The following is a 17,035-nucleotide window of genomic DNA, read 5'->3' on the forward strand; positions in this document are numbered from 1 at the left end:
TTATGATGTCATAATGGTTGACTATGGGATGGAGGATGTGTGATGGGTATATGGGCACTGGACTATGGGATGGCGGATATGTGTGATGGGTATATGGGCACGGGCCTATGGGATGGCGGATATGTATGATGGGTATATGGGCACGGGACTATGGGATGGAGGATATGCATGATGGGTATATGGGCACGGGACTATGAGATGAAGGATGTGTGATGGGTATATGGGCACTCGACTATGAGATGGCGAATCTGTATGATGGGTATATGGGCATGGGACTATGGGATGGAGGATGTGTGATGGGTATATGGGCACTCAACTATGGGATGGAGGATATGTATGATGGGTATATGGGCACGGGCCTATGGGATCGTGGATATGTATGATGGGTATATGGGCACGGGGCTATGGGATGGAGGATGTGTGATGGGTATATGGGCATGGGCCTATGGGATGGAGGATGTGTGATGGGTATATGGGCACTCGACTATGGGATGGAGGATATGTATGATGGGTATATGGGCATGGGCCTATGGGATCGTGGATATGTATGATGGGTATATGGGCACGGGACTATGGGATGGAGGATAATTATAATTTGCTATAACTAACCACAGTTAGTTACTATGCCCGGGAAGCGCCGGGCTCTTCAGCTAGTTGATTATAAGCTTTTAACCCTTCTAACTTCCTACCAAAAAAAGTTTAAAAAATGATGTTTATGCAAAGTAGACATATAGGAAATGTTATTTATTAACTATTTTGTGTGGTATAACTAACTATCTTATTTAATGGCTTAAAAATTCAGAATATGAAAATTGCAAAATTTTCAAATTTATTGTCCAGTTTTTGATATTTTTAAAAAAATGCGCAATTCATACTGACTAACATTTACCACTGTCATGAAGTATAACGTGTCATGAAAAAAACGTTCTCAGGATCACTGGGATGTGTTAAACTGACAGTGGTCAGATTTAAAAAATGAGGCTTAGTCATTAACAAACAAAGTGGCTCAGTTCTTAAGGGGTTAATATTTTATGGTCTAAAAAATATAGAGAGCACAGAACCAACTATCTATTTTTTTGTGAGTGATATTTATTGTACAAGTTAAATATCTCTTCTGTATTTTGATCCCAGCCCACATGTAATGACATTTAATATAACCAACACAACTCTTCCTATTGTAGGACATTTTTTTTTCTATTTAATGCACCCATATGATCTCATGTTTCCTTCTCATGTCCCTAGGATTTCACAAATAATCTCCAAGCCTCCCGATAAAAAATCCATGTAGTCTATCAGTCTGAGAAAATTCCTGTTCTGCCTGTTGTTGAAGCTAACTCAAGAGGCGGCAGCTGCACCACACGTGATAGTTGGAAAGTGGAATGATGGTCGACATACACAGAAAAAAAATTCACTGAGAGTCTTAATATAGTAGAAAAAAATCAATCATACTCATAGGTACGTCCTACTGGTTACAGATCTGCCTAATCAACAACCTAAAAAACTGAGAATCTTCACAAGCAATTACTGCAGCAAAGAGCATTTGTTCCAAAAACAAAGACAAGTGTAACTACAGTGCCATTTCATGGCTATCCTTCCACTTCAAAACCTCCTTGCAGGGAGCAATAGGGAATAAAGAGGTGAAGGCTGAGGGTTAAACAGTGAAAGAGTAATTCAGAATAATAATAATAATAATAATAATAATAATAATAATAATTCTGTGTATTAATTCCACTTAGCGTGACTTGGTTGTCCATTCCTTTGCCTGAGTCAGATGGTTGGTCGGCTGCCGGCTGAGGCCAGTGCTGAGTTCTTCCAGCTTCCCTGCCTTACAAGTCAGTCTCACTTCTGGCGACCTTACCCGCTGAGCCCCTAGTCCGTTATGCTGCAGCACAGCAGAGTGGAGTCCACCACAATCCTCCTCTCGGTGTGTGTTCCTTTGCATGCCCACTGAAACCTGGGAGTCCTTGTCGCCCCCGGTCTATCTTTCCACGCAGTCCGGTGCCGCTCCTCACTGACTCCTTTCCTTGGCAGGAAGCCCCTCTCTTTTCCCGCACAAACCCTTTTATACCTCTCTGGCTAGCCACACCCCTTCTACGCAGGTTAGGGGTCTGCTCTGTCTTGAATCTCTTCCCCCCCTGCAATAGTAGGTGCGGCCCCACCAGTTCCAGACCCGGTGCCCTGTCAGCATTCACAGCTCAGTCTTCTCCTCTACATAACAAAGCCCTTTAAAGGGAATCTGTCACCACTTTTTTGAGATATCATATAATGATATCATTCAATTGTGTGTCACATAAGGATTCTCTTAGTACTTTTGCTTCCCCCTGACCCCGCACCTTTCATGCATAAATACCTTTCTTATATCGGTTCAGATGTATGTAAACTGCCGCTGTCCGGTCCGCTGGGCGGGGCTTATTCACCTGCTCCCCTCCTTCTCTTGCTCTACATATTTCTTCTTGTGTAGAGCAAGACAGGGGGGGGAGCAGTTGAATAAGCCCCACCCACTGGACCGGACCATGGCAGTTGACAGATTCCCTTTAAAGTATTGACATTGAATTTTTAGTATAGGTGACATTACTCTAAGAGGAAAATTCCTAAGGGAGCATTGCACAGCCTATAAGTCTCACTAAACTGACTTGGCAATCTCTATAAGAAGAAACTTTATTGCTTAGACCCCGTTAGAGGTGTCTCTTCAAGCCAATCCAATTCTCCTGCTATTCGCTGATGAAGAGCAACCCCCCAAAAAAATATGTGTCTGCAATTTTAGTTAGGGGGTCACTGCTCCAAGTGCTCCTATCACCATTGGAATCACTGTTGCCTTCACCTTCCTCATCTTCTCCAGTTCTCCTTTGAGGCCCTGGTATTTCTCCAGCTTCTCATATTCCTTCTTTCTGATGTTGCTGTCACTTGGCACTGACACATTAAATATCATTGCTGTCTTCTGATCCTTATCTACTATCACAATGTCTGGTTGGTTAGCCAACACCTGCTTATCTGTCTGGGTCTTGAAGTCCCACAGGATTTTAGCCCTTTCATTCTCCACCACTTTCTCTGGGGTATCCTACTTGGACTTAACCCATATGCTGTTCAGATGTTCCTGAATACAATTCATAGAATCGTAGAGTTGGAAGGGACCTCCTGGGCCATCTGGTCCCACCCCCTGCTCAAAGCAGGATTCGCTAAATCATCCCAGACAGATATCTGTCCAGCCTCTGTTTGAAGACTTCTATTGAAGGAGAACTCACCACCTCTCGTAGCAGCCTGTTCCACTCATTGATCACTCTAACTGTCAAAAAGTTTTTTCTAATATCTAATCTGTGTCTCCTCCCATTCAGTTTCATCCCATTGCTTCTAGTCTTTCCTTGTGCAAATGAGAGTAAAGATGATCCTTATGCAATGTGACAGCCCTTGAGATATTTGTAGACAGCTATTAAGTCTCCTCTCAGTCTTCTCTTTTGCAAGTTAAACATTCCCAAATCCTGCAACCTTTCCTCACAAGACAGGGTTTGCAGACCGGTCACCATTCTGGTCGCTCTTTTCTGAACTTGCTCCAGTTTGTGGATGTCTTTTATAAAATGTGGCGCCCAAAACTGGACACAGTATTCCAGATGAGGTCTGACCAAAGAGGAGTAGAGGGCAATAATGACTTCACGTGATCTAGACTGTATGCTTCTGTTAATACATCCTAGAATTGCATTTGCCTTTTTTTCTGCTGCATCACACTGTTGACTCATATTCAGTCTGTGATCTATTAGTATACCCAAGTCTTTTTCACATGTGCTGTTGCTTAGGCCTATTCCTCCCATTCTGTATATGCTTTTTTCATTTTTATTGCCCAGATGTAGTACTTTGCATTTTTCCATGTTAAAAACCATTCTGTTAGTTGCTGCCCACTGCTCCAGTTTATTTATATCTTTTTGAATCTTCTCTCTCTTCTCTAGTATTAGCTATCCCTCCTAGCTTTGTGTCATCAGCAAATTTAATCAGTTTACCCTCAATTCCTTCATCTAAATCATTGATAAAGATGTTGAACAATACAGGGCCCAGGACAGAGCCCTGTGGTACCCCACTTGAGACATTCTTCCAACTGGATGTGCAGCCATTTATGACCACTCTTTGGGTCCGATCACTAAGCCAGTTATGAATCCACCTAACTGTTGCCTTGTCCATTCCATACAATTCATTTTTTCAATAAGGAGATTGTGTGTTATACTTTGTCAAATGCTTTGCTGAAGTCAGGATATACTATATCTACAGCATTTCCCTGATCCAGCCAATCAGTGATTCTGTCATAGAAGGAAATTACGTTAGTCTGACATGACTTATTAGTTACAAACCCATGCTGACTCTGTTTAATCACTTCATTCTTATCCAGGTACTGACATACATGTTGTTTAATAATTTGTTCAAAGATGTTTCCTGGTATAGAAGTCAGACTCACCGGCCTATAGTTGCCTGGGTCCACCTTCTTCCCCTTTTTAAAGATAGGAACAACATTTGCTTTTCTCCAGTCTTCTGGGACTTCTCCTGTTCTCCACGAATTTTCAAAGATTATGGAGAGGGGTTCAAAAATTTCTTCGGCTATCTCCTTCAGTACTCTGGGGTGTAATTCATCTGGACCTGGAGACTTGAATTCATTTAGGTTAGCTAAGTGTTTCCTCACTATATTTCTGTTTATAGATATCCTGGATTCTTCTATTCCCTTAATAGGACAGTGAAGAATAGTTGATGTTACATTTCTTTTCTGAGAGAAAACAGATGCAAAATAGGAATTTAAAAGTTCAGCCTTCTCAACATCCTGTCTTACCATTTCATCATTTTCATCCTGTAAAAATCCTATAGCACCTTTGACTTTTCTTTTACTTTTGACATATCCCCAAAATCCATTATTATTACTTTTGACGTCTCTTGCAAGCCTCAATTCATTGTCAGCTTTAGATAATCTGATTCGTGCCCTGCAGGTTCTGCAGACAGCATTATATTCTTCTTTAGAATAGCCTCCCTCTTTCCATCTTATAAACATTTCTTTCTTCCTTTTTAGCATGTGCTTAAGTTCTGTGTTCATCCATCCTGGTTTCCTTAAACGCTTCCTATTCTTCCCTCTTTTCGGAATTGTTAACAATTGTGCTTTAAGAATTTCATTTTTCAAGATTTCCCATCCTTCCTGGACATTTTTGTCCTTAAAGATATCCAGCCATTGGATCCCTCCAATTCTCTTTCTGAATCCCTTAAAATCTGCCTTTCTGAAATCTAACCTTGACATCTGAGTCTTCACAGGTCTTCCTCCTCTAGTTATCCAAAATTCTAAAATAGCATGGTCGCTACCTCCTAGGGTCCCAGACACTATTTGGTTGTGGCGTTCAGTATACGCTGTTCCTGCTTGTATTTTGCATCCTATCATATTTTGCAACTATGTGCTGGACGATTTCTGAGGTTTCTTTGCATAGTCTGCTCCTTGGGTCTTGTCTTGTGTGGTAGATTCCTGCTTCTATGGATCTGGTACTTAGTGATTGCTCTTGTGATTAGTGCCCTTCTCTTGTGATTGCTCTTATGATTAGTGCCTCTGTGCTGTCTCGGAGTCCAACTTTCTCCAGCCATTGGTAGGATTTCTCCATGTCAGCCACCTCCATTATCTGTCAATGGTACATCCCATGCAGCGACTTGTCTTGCCATGGTGCTTCATGTTCTTGTTCTTCCTTCCAGATCTGTTTTTGCTGCCTTAGGCTTTCTCTCAGCATCTCATCTTTTGTTGCCATTATTCTAATGTATTCCTGGATATTCCTTGTTTCATCCTTGATTGCGGCTTAGATGCTTATCAAGCCTCGACCACCCTCCTTTCTGTTGGTATACAATCTTTGGGTGCTCGACCTAGGGTGGAGACCACCATGCATTGTGAGGAGCTTTCGTGTCTTCACATCTGCAGCTTCCATCTCTTCTTTTGGCCAGCACACTATTCCAGCAGGGTATCCGATATCTGGCACGGCATATGTATTGATGGTACGGATTTTATTCTTCCCATTGAGCTGGCTTTTCAGGACCTGTCTTACCCTTTGATGGTATTTGGATGTTGCTGCTTTCCTTGCCTCCACATCATGGTTACCGAATCACTGTGGGATGCCGAGGATACTTGTAGCATGTCTGTACATCTGCTATGTGCCATGCTGGTAATTCCACTCCATCAGCCTTGACTAACTTACCTCTCTTTATTACCAACCGGCCGCACTTCTCCAGTCCTAAGGACATCCCGATGTCTTCACTGTAGATCCTTGTCAGGTGGATCAGTGAATTGATGTCTCATTCGTTTTTCGCATACAGCTTGATGTCTTCCATGTACAGGAGGTGGCTGATGGTGCTTCCACTCTTGAACTTGTATCCATAACAAGACTCTGTAATTATTTAAATGACTGGTTCAAGCCTATGCAGAACAGCAATGGGGACAGTGCATCACCTTGGTATATGCCGCATTTAATGGTCACTTGTGCTAGTTGTCTTGAGTTGACTTCCAATGTTGATCTCCATAGCCCCATTGAGCTTCTGAGGAAGGTTCTTAATTTCCTGTTGACATTGTAAAGAGCCAAGCATTCACAGATCCATATGTGTGACATTGAGTCATAGGCTTTCCTGTAGTCAATCCAGGCTGTGCTGAGATTAGTATGTCTGGATCTTGAGTATTAAACGACAGCTCTATGTACTAGGAGCTGGTGCTTAGAGCCTCTGGTGTCAGTCCTAATGCCTTTTTGAGCTGGATTAATGTACTGGTTCATTTGGTTCTGTAGCTTGGTGGCTATGATACCGGAAAGGATTTTCCAAGCTGTTGTAAGACAGGTTATTGGACGGTAGTTGGATGGAACTGTTCCTTTGTGAGGATCCTTCATGAATTGCACTGTTCTTCCTTATGTTAGACAAGCTGGGTGGTGACCAGCTTCTAGCAGTTGGTTCATCTGCTTTGCCATGCATTCATGTACCACTGTTAATTTCTTTAGCCAGTAGATGTGGATCATGTCTGAGCCAGGTGCTGTCCAGCTTTTCATGTTCTTGACCCACTGTTGGATGTCTGCTTCTGTAATGGTGACTGGTTCTTGCTCTAGGTGATTGCTGTGTTTCATTCTCAGATCTTGCAGCCACATTGCACCGGTGTTGTGTGTTTTTTCCTTCAACAATATGTTCCTCCAATATTGTTCAGTCTTTGCTATTGGTGGAATTGATGCCTTTGTAGTGTTACTCTATAGTTGGGAATACACCTTGGATGGTTCTTTGAAGAACAGGGCATTTATCTTTTTGGCCTCAGCTTTTCTAGTGTATCTCCCTAGTCTGTTTAGCAGTCTCTAGGACTTCAGTTGGGGTCAGGACTTTGTACTTGTCCACCTTGGTCTTATTCTTGATCTTTACACCCTTCTGTATTTCTGTTAGTTGGCTCGTGTTTGAAGGTTGCCTTTTCCAGATGGCATGTTTCAGCTCTTTCCAAAGATTCTCAGTAGGATTTAGGTCAGGGCTCATAGAATGCAACTTCAGAATAGTCAAATGTTTTCCTCTTAGCCATCCTTGAGTGTTTTTAGCTGTGTGTTTTGGGTCATTATCCTGTTGCAAGACCCATGACCTGCAACTGAGACCAAGCTTTCTGACACTGGGCAGCACATTTCTCTCTAGAATCCCTTGATAGTCTTGAGATTTCATTGTACCCTGCACAGATTATAGACACCCTGTGCCAGATGCAACAAAGCAGCCTCAGAACAAAACAGAGCCTCCTTCATGTTTCACAGTAGGGACAGTGTTTTTTTCTTGGTATGCTTCATTTTTCCATTTGTGAAAATAGAGCTGATGTGCCTTGCCAAAAAGTTCCATTTTTGTCTCATCTGTCCATAGGACATTCTCCCAGAAGCTTTGTGGCTTGTCAACATGTAGTTTGGCAAATTCCAGTCTGGCTTTTTTATGATTTTTTTTCAGCAATGGTGTCCTCCTTGGTCGTCTCCCATGAAGTCCTCTTTGGCTCATACAACGAAGGATCAATTTTCCTGTCATCAATTTCCCTCATGCGGCCACGTCCAGGGAGGTTGGCTACAGTCCCATGGAGCTTAAATTTCTGAATAATATGTGCAACTGTAGTCACAGGAACATCAAGCTGCTTGGAGATGGTCTTATAACTTTTACCTTTAACATGTTTGTCTATAATTTTCTTTCTTATCTCCTGAGACAACTCTTTCCTTTGCTTCCTCTGGTCCATGTTGAGTGTGATTTACACCATGTCACCAAACAGCACAGTGAGTATCTGTAGCCCTCTATAGAGGCCCCCTCACTAGTTCCAAGATTGTAGACACCTGTGATACTAATTAGTGGACACACCTTGATTTAACATGTCCCTTTTGTCACATTATTTTCAGGGGTACCATCATTTCTGTCCAGGCCTATTTCATGAGTTTTATTTTTTTTTTTTTAATTCTGTGGAAGCATGGATGAAAAGCAATGTCTGACTTTCATTTGCTCATTTTCATAGATTTTTTATTTATTATTACTTTTATCAAGTTATTTCTGTGACCATTGTGGGTTTTTCTGTCATGAAACAAGGGGTACCAACAATTTTGACCACGTGTGTATATGTGATCATGTTGTATACTCCATACTATACACATAGTCTATCCTATACTTTCAGTCTATTATACACTAAATCTATGCTTTGTATACCATGTATAATGTTTATATATGCACTGACTATACTGTATTCACAGTGACAGTATAGAGCAGGGGTGGGCAATTAATGTTCCCGAGGGGCCACATGAGAGACCGTGACGGTTGTGGAGGGAAGAAACCAATAGGCCGAAATTAATTCTACTCAATATTAATATCAATATATTATAATTATTATATTAGTGATAACAGTATTAATAATAATTGTATTACTTAATATTGAGCATAAGTAAGTATGATGACATCCCGCTATATATCGTTTGAACCCGAGTACATCCGTTTCTGTATATTGTATGAGCCCCCACAGCCCCTTAGCCCCACATAGCCTCCACCATATGTGGCATGAGCCCCACACCAGCCTCCCCCATATGCGGCATGAGTCCCAGACAGCCTCCCTATATACTGCATGAGCCCCCCCAGACAGCATCCCTATATGCACTGTATGAGACAAATACACAGCCTCCTATATACACTGCATGAGCCCCCCACACAGCCTCCCAATATACACTGCATGAGCCCCACACAGTCTCCCTATATACACTGCATGAGCCCCCCACACAGCCTCCATATATACACTGCCTGAGCCCCCCACACAGCCTCCCTATATGCACTGCATGAGTCCCCTACACAGCCTCCCTATATACACTGCATGAGCCCCACACAGTCTCCCTATATACACTGCATGAGCCCCCCACACAGCCTCCATATATACACTGCATGAGCCCCCCACACAGCCTCCCTATATGCACTGCATGAGTCCCCTACACAGCCTCCCTATATACACTGCATGAGCCCCACACAGTCTCCCTATATACACTGCATGAGCCCCCCACACAGCCTCCATATATACACTGCATGAGCCCCCCACACAGCCTCCCTATATGCACTGCATGAGTCCCCTACACAGCCTCCCTATATACACTGCATGAGCCCCACACAGTCTCACTATATATAGCATGAGCCCTACACATCCTCCCTATATACTGCAGGATGACCACATAGCCTCCCCAAGTGCAGCATGACGCTCTCCATAGCCAGCACCATGTGCAGCATGTCACCCCCATAGCCATCGCCATGTCGCTCCCATAGTCAGCACCATAAAAAAAGAACGCTACATACTCAATTCGGTCACATTCCCCGGCGCTCTGCTTCACTCCCTGACTCCGGTGTGCTGACTCTCCGCAGTACACATCTGATGCGATGAAATTACGTCATCGCGTCAGCTGTTTCACACGCTGATTGGTGGAGAAAGTGGCCATAGGCCCCTCCTCCACCAAAGAAGTCAGCTGCAGCGAAGATGGAGACAGTGAGCGGGCTGGCACGGTGCAGCCCACGGCTGTCTCGGTCAGTGGGCTGGACTGAGACAGCCAGAGGGCCAGATGTTGCCCGCAGGCCTCAATTTGCCCAGGTCTAGTGTAGAGAGTTTCAAATGCTTTCTCCTCTTCAATTACTCAACTCCTTTGGTCAAGTGACCGAGATGTCACTAGAGGCCATTCTACCCTTCTAACCTCATATTGCACTGATAATGCATTTTTGGCGGAATCAATGCAGTTTGTGGCTTGTAAAGGCAGGAAGCCCATAGTCTGACGGGCCCACAGAGTTGGCAGCTGCGCCAGGTCTTGTTGGGAGTAGTATGACTGGTCAATTGCCCAGTAAATCACCCCCCAACACCAGCTCTAAATACTAAAGGCTCTCAGAGCAGTGACTCATAGCGGAGAAAGAGCCACAGAGTCTGGTGAGCATAAGGCCCCTTTCACATATCAGTTTTTTGCCATCAGTCACAATCCGTCAAATTTTGAAAAAAACAGATCCGGCGACTGATGCCGCTGGATCCGTTTTTTTCTCATAGACTTCTATTAGCGATGGATTGCAACGGATGGCCGCACGTTTCCGTCGGAAATTCTTTGTCCGTCGGCCGGAGACAACGGACATAGGAACGTTTTTTGTCTACGTTGAAAAATCAGACAGCGACGAATTCCATTTTTTTAAACTGTGCATGCGCCGACACTGTGTGCCTGTATGGTGTGTGCAGGCTATGTGTGTATGGAGGGCCTGTGCGGGGGTCTGTGCTAGGCTGTGGGGCTGTGCGGGGGTCTGTGTGGGGCTGTGCAGGGGTCTGTGCGGGGCTGTGCAGGGGTCTGTGAGGGTCTGAGCGGAGGTATGCGGGGCTGTATGGGGGTATGAGGGTCTGTGCGGGGGTCTGTGTGGGGGTATGCGGGGGTATGCGGGTCTGTGCAGTGGTCTGTGCGAGGGTATGCGGGGCTGTGCAGGGGTATGCGCGGCTGTGCAGGTGTCTGTGCGGGTCTGTACGGGGGTTGTGCGGGGGCCTGCATGTGTGTGTGTGTATGCAGGCATCGTCCAATGGGACTACAAGTCCCATCGGGCTATGCCTGCTACAGCGACATTAATTGACACATTAGCCAATAATGGGACAGTAGTCGTCCCATCATCCGGCTAATGTGTTGAATGTAAAAAAAAACCATTCACACATATAGTTCATACCATATACTGATAATCCCCAAAGCCATCGATCACAAGAAAAAAAATTAAAATAATAAACCAACAATATACTCCCTGTGTCCGACGTAATCCAATTAATACGATTATCCCACAACGATCTCCCGTGGAGAGCTGTCACATCAGCTGATGCGACCGCTCTCCAGGGGCTCCGGTGATACAATGATGGAGATAATCCTCCGCATTGTATCACTCTGCCGCCGACATGTCACCTGAGTTCACCTGTCACTTTGTGGCACTACAGCGTGATAATTGTGTCACGCTGTAGTGCCGTAAAGCAAGAGACTTTTCTCCAATGACACACTGCCGGAGGGTTATCTCCGGTCAGTGTGTCATTGGAGGCCTATAGAGCGGTCACATATGCTCATGTGACAGCTCTATAGGGGAGATCGTCGTGGGACAATCGTTATTAATGGGGTTACGTCGGACAGGGAGTATACTGTTGGTTTGTTTTTTTATTTTTTTTGCAGGTCATCGATGGCTTCAACTGGATAGGCGTAAAATAAAAATTTTGAAAAAATGTGTCGTGTTTTATTTCATTAAAATATGTTATTCTTGTGTGTGTGTTTTTTAACCCTTTATTAAGATTAATAATGGATAGGCGTCTTATTGATGCCTTTCCATTATTAACCAGGCTTACAATAGCAAGATGACATTAACCCCTTATTACCCCATATGCCACCGCTACATGGCAGTGGGAAGAGAGGGGCTAAGTGCCAGAATTAGCGCATCTTAGAGATGCGCCATTTCTGGGGCTTTGGACAGGTATTTGTAGCCGGGGGGGCCAATATCCATGGCCCCTTCCTAGGCTATGAACATTAGCCCGCAGCTGTCTGCGTAGCCTTTCTGGCTATAATATATAGGACTCCACGTAATTTTTTGGGAGGGTCCCCCTATTTTAATAGCCAGTAAAGGCTATGCAGACAGCTGCGGGCTGATATTCATAGCCTGGGAAGGGGCCATGGGTATTACAATATTGGCCCCCGGCCGTCGGCTTTCCCCCTCTGGTGCAGAAAATTGCACGGGAGTTAATGCCATTTTTTTTCCGTTTTTTTTTTTTTAATAAAAAATATTGTTCATTAATAAACATCGACCTTGCTATTATTTATCTATCTATTTATATCTATCCATAGTTATATCAAAAGATAGATATATCTATGGATATATCTATGGATATCTATGTATATATCCATAGATATTTCTATAGATATACAGTGCCTTGCGAAAGTATTCGGCCCCCTGGAACTTTTTTTTTTTTTTTTTTTTTTTAAACCATCTTTATTGAGTGTAATACAAAGTATACATATAATGTCCAATAACATGACAGAAGAACATTTATGCAATATTATTAACATTAGATGGCATTTTTCAACTATAACCCCCCCTGCCCCTGCCACTCCTCCCCCCACTCCCCCGGGCAGACTCCATAACTTCATAACACAATTTCAATCCAGTCTAACAGGGATATTATCGACAAGCTGCTCTCTCATATAGCAGTTGGTGAGCTGGAAACAACTATGTATCGCCTGGCGTGTGGAAGATGTCTGAGTATTGATACAAGAGGACCATGTGAAAAAAAAAGCGTTCTGTGTCTTTTTCTTTATTAAGTAAGGCCTCTATCCTATCCATTTTGAAGAGATATGTTACTTTTGTAGTAATTAGGCTTAAAGAAGGTGTTACATCCTGTGCCCACAAATGGAGAATGCTTTTACATGTGGTTGCCGCCCATATGAACAAGATGCGGCGCTGCTGGACAGAAAGCCTCACCAACTGGTCCTGTGCGAGAATATTAAATATGGCCCACTCCGGGGAGAGAGAGATAGATATGCCAAAAGTGCTGATGAGATGTTGCAGAAGTGTATCCCTACCTCCCTTATTTTTGGGCAGTCCAAAGGCAATGGAAAATATCAGCTGGGGAGTGTAAGCATTTAGGGCAGGGATAGTCCCCTGAGGGGGACATTTTAGACTTGACCTCCGGGTGGATGTAAGTCAGAGTGGATTTCAAAAGGTCATTTACCCGACAGTTCGTTAATTGAGCAACCCATTTTCCTGGGCCTGGTGAAGAGTCTGACATAAAGAATCAACAACAAGTGGGACACATTTGTGAAGTTGAACGAAATTTATTGGTTATTTTAAATTTTTGTGGAAAGTCAAAAACTGAAAAGTGGGGCGTGCAATAGTATTCGGCCCCTTTAACTTAATACTTTGTTGCGCCACCTTTTGCTGTGATTACAGATGCAAGTCGCTTGGGGTATGTCGCTATCAGTTTTGTACATCGAGAGACTGAAATTCTTGCCCATTCTTCCTTGGCAAACAGCTCGAGCTCAGTGAGGCTTGATGGAGATGGTTTGTGAACAGCAGTTTTCCGCTCTTTCCACAGATTCTCGATTGGATTCAGGTCTGGACTGTGACTTGGCCATTCTAACACCTGGATACGTTTATTTGTGAACCATTCCATTGTATATTTTGCTTTATGTTTGGGATCATTGTCCTGTAGGAAGACAAATCTCCGTCCCAATCTCAGGTCTTTTGCAGACTCCAACAGGTTTTCTTCAAGAATGGTCCTGTATTTGGCTCCATCCATCTTCCCATCAATTTTAACCATCTTCTCTGTCCCTGCTGAAGAAAAGCAGGCCCAAACCATGATGCTGACACCACCATGTTTGACAGTGGGGATGGTGTATTCAGGGTGATGAGCTGTATTGCCTCTACACCAAACATATCGTTTGGCATTGTTGCCAAAAATTTCGATTGTTTGGTGTGTCTCCCAGGTGGCTTGTTGCAAACTTTAAATGACACTTTTTATGGATATCTTTGAGAAATGGCTTTCTTCTTGCCACTCTTCCATAAAGGTCAGATTTGTGCAGTGTTCGACTGATTGTTGTCCTATGGACAGAATGTCCCACCTCAGCTGTAGATCTCTGCAGTTCATCCAGAGTGATCATGGGCCTCTTGGCTGCATCTCTGATCAGTCTTCTCCTTGTTTGAGATGAAAGTTTAGAGGGACGGCCGGGTCTTGGTAGATTTGCAGTGGTAGGATACTCCTTCCATTTCAATATGATCGCTTGCACAGTGCTCCTTGGGATGTTTAAAGTTTTGGAAGCAAAAATAAATATTTTTGTTTCACATCGAAAAGTAACGTAACTAAATTGAGTCTGTGACATTTCAGGGTAGATAACAACCCCTTTCACGACTACACATTTGTTTGGATGCACCCAAGGATCTATACACATTCACATGTGACCGCTTCACACATCGAGTCCTACAAGTCTGCTTTGCACCTATCTGTCATTTTGAGAGTCACCGTTGCTCTCTGACGTCTTGACAGATAGATCACCTACAGAGTTGCAGTGATGCAGGCAGCAAGCTGAACGCAGAGCATTTAACCCCAGCCTGTAAGCTGACACTGGCCGGTGGCTGATGTATGGGGAACGTTGGATTTTATACATAGAGTGAGCTTTACAAAATGTGCTAGTCTTCTGAAATGAGATACCTTTCCATACATTAAAAAAAGTTATATAAAGAAGGGAAAATCTCAAGGAACTCTGATATTACTATAAATTCTGTATATATTGAAGTATGCATGAGATGCCGCTATCACAGACTGGCTGTCTGTATGGAAATAACATTTGTCCAAAACAGAACTTTGTCCAAACTCTGACTGAAACTAAATAATATAAACTATGATTATTAACTGGAAGGGGTAACCATATGGCCAAAGGGGAGTCAATAAGTAGTCTCTTTTGAGCAGGAATTTCCTTTCTTACTTTAGGGCAGTTGAAGGGAATCTGTCAGCAGGTTTTGCCATGTAATCTGATAGCAGTGTAGGTAGGGTAACCAACTGCGGGGTGGTCCACTCCTTGTCGCAAACAGACTCGAGACAGATACAGGATCATGTCCAACAGGTCTTCTTTATTAGCCGTCGTCACGATGACCACAGCAACACACGACAGCAGTTTACACTCTCTGCACACTGGCCCGGGTACCTTCGCTTCCTCCTTACTTCAGTATGACGACCCTCGCGGCTCTTTTGCTGCAGCTGCCCTAAGCCTATCTACTGCAGCGCTTCACCAGTCCGAGTCCGTCCGCCTTGTGGTACCCCCAGGCTGTCTCCGTCTGCGGCTTCTGTCGTTAGGGCTACCCCCCGTGTCCGTCTCAGCTGTCAGTCCCCTCAGGAGCTTCATTCCTTTCCTTTTCTCCTCAGCAGACCTTCCTGCCTCCTGCGCTCCTCTCACTGACTGACTCTTCCAGAACCTTCTCTCCCTCTTTTATATCCTACTAGTTCTGGTAACCCCTCCCCATGACCTGACAGTTTCTTTAGCCAATGGCTGCTGTTTAGTCCTATCCTCACAACTCTCCACTGCCCTCTAATGGTCAAACTCCAATATTACACTCTTCCTGTTTATCTCCAGCTGTTTCCCATCTTTCACTATAACAGTCCACCTACAATACGCTACACCTCTGCCTTCCTACTGCAGACAGGTCCGTACGTCAGTCCACCTTCCCTACAGCAGCATAATGTTAGAACAAAGATCTGATAAAACACTGATTTTATTGAACCAACAGCACACAGCCTAGTAGGAGACACATCACTGAGAGCAGGGTGTCTTCTCCTACATTGTGCTGTTTTCAGATTTCATAGCAAACACTTGCTGACAGATTGTCTTTCAGTGGTATCATTTGATAGACAATGTGATAACTACACAATCTGCAAGTCACTTTATTCGTAAATTACACTGTCTTATCAAAAAGTAACCCTCCAAAAACGCTGGACACTAGGTGTCTCCCATCAATAACTTGGTACCCACTGCCTGTAGTCAAGTGTAATCTGTCTTTAGTAGCAGAAACTATGAGCTGAGAGGTGATGGTGGATCTTTTTTTTCCTACAGGATGTGGGGGTCAGGTCTGTTTCTCTCTGTACTGCTCCTGCTCTCCTGTCTGTGTCTCTCTGCTTCTAAGATATATCTAAAGTCAAGTCAGCTCAGCCTCTTTGAAGTCAAGGTTCAGAAGCCAACAGTGCTGCAGGAAAAATGTGATCAGATGGAAGAAATCCAGCATGTAGGAACTTCATAAAATCGTCATCTTTATTGGGTACGTATAAAAGCAATATACAAAAAAAGGCATTGGGGGAGATCGGCTCTTTCTCTCCTGTCTGTGTCTCTCTGCTCTTGCTCTCCTGTCTGTGTCTCTCTGCTCTTGCTCTCCTGTCTGTGTCTCTCTGCTCTTGCTCTCTTTTCTGTGTCTCTCTGCTCTTGCTCTCCTGTCTGTGTCTCTCTGCTCTTGCTCTCCTGTCTGTGTCTCTCTGCTCTTGCTCTCTTTTCTGTGTCTCTCTGCTCTTGCTCTCCTGTCTGTGTCTCTCTGCTCTTGCTCTCCTGTCTGTCAAATTACAGATAGGAATAACAAAGAAGGATGATTTAAGTTTGAGACAGGCAAGTCACTGGACAGTAACAATGCTTGCTAGAATGTGAGGGAGAGCTAGTTCCAGCACCATACTGCTGCCAGAATCCTGTTGAAGAAGAAAGTTAAATTGCATGGAACGATTCCATACAGAATGTGAATTAGAGAAGATTTAACTTGTAGGTGATGAAAATATCATATTTGCTTTAACTGAATGTTTTCAACAAAGTAAAGGAATGCCTAACTACAACTCAATAATTTAATGAATACTAACCACATACCACTTACAGGTACAGTACATTAGAGCCCATTCACACTATTAGATTGTTACATATTAGTGGATAGTAAAGAAAGAGATGGAGTTCAATGCATACACCAAAACACAGGAAAAATACATGATACATTATTCTGCCTGCACTTTGGTGATTTGATCAATACTTGA

Source organism: Dendrobates tinctorius, unplaced genomic scaffold (genome assembly GCF_039654945.1).
Source record: "Dendrobates tinctorius isolate UK_male_01 unplaced genomic scaffold, ASM3965494v1 ptg000039l, whole genome shotgun sequence".
Classification (NCBI taxonomy): domain Eukaryota; kingdom Metazoa; phylum Chordata; class Amphibia; order Anura; family Dendrobatidae; genus Dendrobates; species Dendrobates tinctorius.